Consider the following 7,612-nt stretch of genomic DNA (forward strand, 5'->3'; position numbering starts at 1 on the left):
GTTGAGGTTTGTTTTGTGCCCCAGTATATGGTCGATTTTGGAGAAGGTTCCATGGGGTGCTGAGTAGAAAGTATGTCCTTTGGTGCTTGGGTGGAATACTTGGTAGATGTCTGTTAGGTCCATTTGATATATGGTATTCTTTAATTTAGATGTCTCTCTGTTAACTCTCTGCCCTGTTGACCTATCTAAGGGAGACAGTGGGGTATTGAAGTCCCCTACTATTAATGAGTTAGGATTAATCTGGGTCTTAAAGTCCCGTAGTATTGTTTTTATGAAGATGAGAATCAGATGCTCTCAGCCTTTCTCCTAAGGTCTGTATCCCTACCAGAAAGATTTTGGCCTCATGAATTTGAGGGTTGGACTGGCCTGGGAGCCAGGCCCAGGAAAGATGCTGGTCTAGGGCAGCTGGTGGCCATCCCACTCAGAGATGCAAAGGAAGATGGGGCAGGAAGTGGCCCCAAGGGCTCCTGGGGACTGCACTGAGGAACTGGGTTAGTCTGGATGCAAAGGATCAAGAAGAGAAAAGATCAGCCCCAGCATCCAGGAAAGAGGCTGGCTGGTGGTGCAGGCCCAGGAAGTAGAGGGTGGTGAGTGTGGGGCCAGGCCCAGAGTGCTCCTGGGGACTGGGGAAAGAACTGAGTTGGTCTGGATGCAAAGGATCAGGAAGCAGGGGTGGGTCCCCAGGTGTCTGGGGTGCCGAGAGAAAGAATGGGACAGGACCCAGGCTAGGAGCAGAGACAGGTGGGGGAGATGGGAGGGTGAATGAGGCTGGGGGAGTCAAAGCATGGAGGGCACGATTGACTTACCCGACCTGTGGGTCGGAGAGAGATTATTTATTATCTTAATTTTATGTGTATGAATGTATTGCCTACATGTATGTAAATGTCGGGCATTGCCCAGGGAGGTCAGAAGAGGTCATTAGATCCCCTGGATCTGGAGTTATCAGGAGTTACAGATGGCTGTCAGTGGTCATATGGGTCCTGGGAGCCAAACCCAGGTCCTCTGCAAGAGCAGCCAGTGCTCTTAACCACTGAGCCATCTGTCTAACCTGTTTAAATTTAAACAGAGGGCAGGAGTTAGGCAGAACTAAGCAGTGCCAGTCAAGGTGTGACCCAAGGTCATGGGCTCAGCTCTGGTCTCTCCTTCAAGGGGAGCCAGTAAATTGTTAGAGCTGTATGGCATCTCTTCCTAGAAGGCAGATTCCTCCCCTGCCTGGTACCTTCCCCCTTCTCAAAGCTCTAGATTTCTGAGAAAATTTCAGTTCTTTGGAGTCCATTGTTATAGTCTGATAACTGAAGGGGAGGGCGCAGGCATCTCTCTTCAGCCTGTTTCCTCTGCTGCCTGGGTGGCTACAGTTGCATAGATCCTTTCCAGGATAAGAGTCCCAGGCCCCAGCCCTCAGCATTGCTGTCAGCTGTTTAAATGCTTGCTTTTTGGTCTCCATTTCCACTCTGATCCAATCCAAAACATGCCCATTCATTCTAGCATGGCACTGCCTTGGCCCATGTCACCCCCCTCTTGTCTTTGCCATTCCCTTTTCTCTCCATTTCTGCCTCATCTTCTCCAAGAACACCTCCAGTTGTTCCTTTCCTGAAGTGTTCTTACCCTCTGCTCACACCTGTCCTTGGCTGTTCCCATTTGCTGCCCTGTGGTGTCAGGTGTCTGGTGCACCTCCTTCTCAAGACTAGAGGCATGACCTGACACCTCCCTCCTTGCAGGGCCCAGTCCTAATCTCTGTCCTCAGTTGCTCATTTGTAAAAAGGCTTAGAGCAAGGATATTTCCCCAACAACAGACTCAGTTCCTGTCCCAGGCTGCAGGAGAGATCCAGACAGAGATGGAGCCTGATCAGGCCACCCAAGGCCAGGAGTTAGGAAGCACCTAGGGGAGCCATGTGTGGCCCAGTGGTAGAGGGCTTGCCTAGCATGCAAAAGCCCAGGGCTCAATCCCCAGCACCAGGGTAGGGGGAGAGGGGATTTTCTAGATCTCTTCTCTGTTTTGCAGAGGGAGCTCTCTGATGACAGGGTCCTGGACGGGCTATGTAGACCAGGCTAGCTTTGATCTTTCAGAGATCTGCCTGCCTCTGCCTCTCAAGTGCTGGGACCAAAGTGGTGAGCCACCAACCCAGCAACACTACTATTCTATTGTATTGCTCCTTGAACTGTCTCTCTCCTATGCAGCACCCTCACCTGTCACTTGATGCTCTAGGTTTATAATTGTAGATTTGAGTTTGATGACGAACAAGAGGAAAATCACTGCACCCAATCATTCCACCTGGGGCTAGGTTGCTGGAAAGATCTAAGACACAGCAGCCAGACAATAACATTATCTGAAGAAACCAGGCCCAGGGATTCTGGAGTAGCTTAGGCCAGAAGCAATCGGTGCAGTCAGGTGTCAGCCCCTGCCACGACTGACCCGAGCCAGAGGGAAACATGCCAGTTCTTACCATGTTGCCTGTGAAGCAGCTTAGCAGGAATCGGGTCCTACCAGGCTGTGCTGCACTGCACAGTGACAATTCCATCTCATCTTTCTCAGGAGGGACAAATGCAGGAGGGTCACCTCAGTTCAACTTTCCACAGACCTGGAGTGCACATGAGAATCCTTTAAGAACCAGGACTCAAAGCCGGGCCTGGTAGTTGGTGCCTTTGATCCCAGCACCTGGGAGGCAGGACTCAGAGTGACTGGTGATCTTCTTTCAAACTGCAACAGTCTAGTCCAGGAAGACAATCTGGATCTATCTTCCATGGAGTCCTCCCAGCTGAGGGTCAGACATCTTTTGTTTTAAATTTATTTTGATTTTATGTGTATGAGTGCTAGGACCACAGGCCTGAGCCTCGTACCCATCCCTCTCCATTCTCACTTCCACCACCTTACCTTTTATGTAGCCCAGGCTGGCCCTGACGTCACAGTTCTCCTTTCTTTACCTTTCAAGTTCTGAGATTACACCACCATAGAGACCTTTAGTATCAGAAGATTTGTTCTGACTCCCACATGACAAACCACGTTTATAGGGCAGACACATCTGTGCCAGAGTATTAAGAATTTGGACTCTAGTCCCTCCCCCAGTCCTGTGTGATGTGGTTTTCTACTGTGAGTTCATTCTCTGGGCCAAGTTACCCTGCAGAACCAGCTGGGAAGGAGTCAAGAAAGCATTCATCAAACGCCCCTACTATGCTCAGGTCACAAGGGGGTGGGCTTACCCCCTAGTTTGTTAGCTAATTTTCTCACATGGTTAGTTAGCTCTAACCATTAGGCATGCCTGTTTGCTAACCCTGCACTTGTTCAGAGCCCTAACTGTAGCCTAGCAAGATCTCAGCTCTGGAACTCAGCAAGTCACCATGGATACTTCTTTTAATAATAAAATGTGCTCTTTTTCGTTTTTTCTTTTCCTCTTTAACTGAGTTTGAACTGCATTGTTACAAGCAAAAATATTATTCAGGAGCTGGAGAGATGGCTCACAGTTGGGTGCACTTCCTGCTCTCCCAGAGGACCCCAGTTTGGTTCCCAGCACCATGTCCTGTGGCTCACTGCTGCCTATAACTCCAGCTCCAGGGGATCTGATACGCTCCTCTAGCCTCCAGGGGCACCCCACGCATTTGCACGTGCACAAACCCACACTGCGGCACACATACATATACGTAGTTGAAAATAAAAATAAATCTTAAAATATTGTTCAGGATTCCTGGGTGTCAGCCAGTAAGAGTCACAACCCGAAGGGTGAGGGGCCTTTTCTTCTCCTCTTCATAGTCGCCCTCCGCTTAAAAGCCAGCCATCCTTCCTGCCTCAAATTGTGCTTGGTGTTGTTTTATTAACGGAAGTATCCCGAGTCTAGAATAGTGCCTGGTGTGGAGAAGCAGTACACAGCTGTTAAATGGAAGAGTGGATCCCGGGTCTAGAACCTCCTAGAGCCTGCTCACTGCCCTGCTGGTTAAGAAAACTATGGCTGGGGCTGGAGAGATGCTCAGCAGTCCAGAGCACTGACAGCTCTCGCAGAGGACCTGGGTTCTTCCTGTCCCAGGCTGCAGGAGAGATCCAGACAGAGATGGAGCCTGATCAGGCCAGGAGTTAGGAAGCACCTAGGGGAGCCATGTGTGGCCCAGTGGTAGAGGGCTTGCCTAGCATGCAAAAGCCCAGGGCTCAATCCCCAGCACCAGGGTAGGGGGAGAGGGGATTTTCTAGATCTCTTCTCTGTTTTGCAGAGGGAGCTCTCTGATGACAGGGTCCTGGACGGGCTATGTAGACCAGGCTAGCTTTGATCTTTCAGAGATCTGCCTGCCTCTGCCTCTCAAGTGCTGGGACCAAAGTGGTGAGCCACCAACCCAGCAACACTACTATTCTATTGTATTGCTCCTTGAACTGTCTCTCTCCTATGCAGCACCCTCACCTGTCACTTGATGCTCTAGGTTTATAATTGTAGATTTGAGTTTGATGACGAACAAGAGGAAAATCACTGCACCCAATCATTCCACCTGGGGCTAGGTTGCTGGAAAGATCTAAGACACAGCAGCCAGACAATAACATTATCTGAAGAAACCAGGCCCAGGGATTCTGGAGTAGCTTAGGCCAGAAGCAATCGGTGCAGTCAGGTGTCAGCCCCTGCCACGACTGACCCGAGCCAGAGGGAAACATGCCAGTTCTTACCATGTTGCCTGTGAAGCAGCTTAGCAGGAATCGGGTCCTACCAGGCTGTGCTGCACTGCACAGTGACAATTCCATCTCATCTTTCTCAGGAGGGACAAATGCAGGAGGGTCACCTCAGTTCAACTTTCCACAGACCTGGAGTGCACATGAGAATCCTTTAAGAACCAGGACTCAAAGCCGGGCCTGGTAGTTGGTGCCTTTGATCCCAGCACCTGGGAGGCAGGACTCAGAGTGACTGGTGATCTTCTTTCAAACTGCAACAGTCTAGTCCAGGAAGACAATCTGGATCTATCTTCCATGGAGTCCTCCCAGCTGAGGGTCAGACATCTTTTGTTTTAAATTTATTTTGATTTTATGTGTATGAGTGCTAGGACCACAGGCCTGAGCCTCGTACCCATCCCTCTCCATTCTCACTTCCACCACCTTACCTTTTATGTAGCCCAGGCTGGCCCTGACGTCACAGTTCTCCTTTCTTTACCTTTCAAGTTCTGAGATTACACCACCATAGAGACCTTTAGTATCAGAAGATTTGTTCTGACTCCCACATGACAAACCACGTTTATAGGGCAGACACATCTGTGCCAGAGTATTAAGAATTTGGACTCTAGTCCCTCCCCCAGTCCTGTGTGATGTGGTTTTCTACTGTGAGTTCATTCTCTGGGCCAAGTTACCCTGCAGAACCAGCTGGGAAGGAGTCAAGAAAGCATTCATCAAACGCCCCTACTATGCTCAGGTCACAAGGGGGTGGGCTTACCCCCTAGTTTGTTAGCTAATTTTCTCACATGGTTAGTTAGCTCTAACCATTAGGCATGCCTGTTTGCTAACCCTGCACTTGTTCAGAGCCCTAACTGTAGCCTAGCAAGATCTCAGCTCTGGAACTCAGCAAGTCACCATGGATACTTCTTTTAATAATAAAATGTGCTCTTTTTCGTTTTTTCTTTTCCTCTTTAACTGAGTTTGAACTGCATTGTTACAAGCAAAAATATTATTCAGGAGCTGGAGAGATGGCTCACAGTTGGGTGCACTTCCTGCTCTCCCAGAGGACCCCAGTTTGGTTCCCAGCACCATGTCCTGTGGCTCACTGCTGCCTATAACTCCAGCTCCAGGGGATCTGATACGCTCCTCTAGCCTCCAGGGGCACCCCACGCATTTGCACGTGCACAAACCCACACTGCGGCACACATACATATACGTAGTTGAAAATAAAAATAAATCTTAAAATATTGTTCAGGATTCCTGGGTGTCAGCCAGTAAGAGTCACAACCCGAAGGGTGAGGGGCCTTTTCTTCTCCTCTTCATAGTCGCCCTCCGCTTAAAAGCCAGCCATCCTTCCTGCCTCAAATTGTGCTTGGTGTTGTTTTATTAACGGAAGTATCCCGAGTCTAGAATAGTGCCTGGTGTGGAGAAGCAGTACACAGCTGTTAAATGGAAGAGTGGATCCCGGGTCTAGAACCTCCTAGAGCCTGCTCACTGCCCTGCTGGTTAAGAAAACTATGGCTGGGGCTGGAGAGATGCTCAGCAGTCCAGAGCACTGACAGCTCTCGCAGAGGACCTGGGTTCTGTTCCCAACACCTGCATCGCAGCTAACAGCCACCTGTGGCTCCAGTTCTGGGGATCCAATGCCCTTTTCTGGCCCCCATGGGCATTACATGCACATGGTGTATTCACATGCATTCTAGAAAAACACACAAAAATAAAATAATAATAAAACGTGTAGTAAATGCTTAATTTTTTTTTTCTTCCAGAGTATCCCCCCCCCCCAGGTCATTTCACTTGTTTCCAACAATGCAACTCAAAATCATTTGAGGAGGAAAAAAAAGACACATTGTATAATTGTAAGTATCAATGGTGCCTCCTAGAACTCACGCACCAGATCCTGCTGGGCTCCAGTTAGGGGTGAGAATTAGGGGGAGATTGGGTAAGGCTGGCAGGTGGGTCGGTTGGGCTCCCAGCTGACCATAGGGGGCTCCCAATACTCCAGTCTCCACTAGGCTGAAGTCATGCATCTTTTTAGGAATGTGGCTGGATCTGAGAATTAAACTGCCACAGGACAGGTTAACAGAAGAAGAGCATCACATAAGCTTTAAAACTGCTTTTAACTATTATTTATTGTGTGTGCGAGCTCACACAGGCACGAGCACCACAGTGCGTGTGGAGATTAGAGGACAACTTGTGGGACTTGGTTCTCTTCCTCTATCCTGTGGGGTCTGGGGACTGAAATTTCACTTTACATTCTCAACTCTCACCAGAGAGGTTTCCTTATGGAGCAGATGGTGATAAACATGGAAACTTACAACTGGCCAAGAACAAGAGGCTGCAGAGTGCTTCTCCCTGAACAGGACACCTATATCAAAGCTTTGCCTCCCAAGGCTCAGGGATCATTGTGGAAGAGGAGGCAGAAAGAGTGTAAGAGCTAGAGGTGGTGAATGACCACAAGGAAATGGAATTTTCCAGATAGCTGGTCAGTTACTCATATGAACTCACAGCAATGGTGACAGCGTGCACAAGTCCTATGTGAGCTCAAACGATACAAAAATCCCTGCATAGGTTATGGGGAAGTGGGTAAGAAACCCCAACTAAACCTAAGAAAAATTTGACAATGATGGTTCCTGGGATGGGGAGAGACCGTCTCTTTCAAGGATGGGACTCTTGGTAGGTTAATCAGGCTCCAGTGGATGGACCTACATTGAAGGATATTTGGGACACAAATTAGACTCATATATACATTATTATATATACGTTAAATTGGGGGAGCAATAAGGAGATGTGCAGATATGGGAGGAAATCTAAATACCATCAAATTATATTATACGAAAATCACAAAAATTCAATTTAAGAAATATTAAAAAAGGGCCAGGTGTGGTGGTGCACACCTCCAATCCCAGCACATGGGAGGCAGAGGCAGGTGGATCTCTGCCAGCCTGGTCTACATAGTGAGTTGTATGTCAGCTGGTGCTATGGGGAGATAGTTCT

The sequence above is a fragment of the Nannospalax galili genome, unplaced genomic scaffold (assembly GCF_000622305.1).
Source record: "Nannospalax galili isolate Female #2095 unplaced genomic scaffold, S.galili_v1.0 scaffold456, whole genome shotgun sequence".
Classification (NCBI taxonomy): domain Eukaryota; kingdom Metazoa; phylum Chordata; class Mammalia; order Rodentia; family Spalacidae; genus Nannospalax; species Nannospalax galili.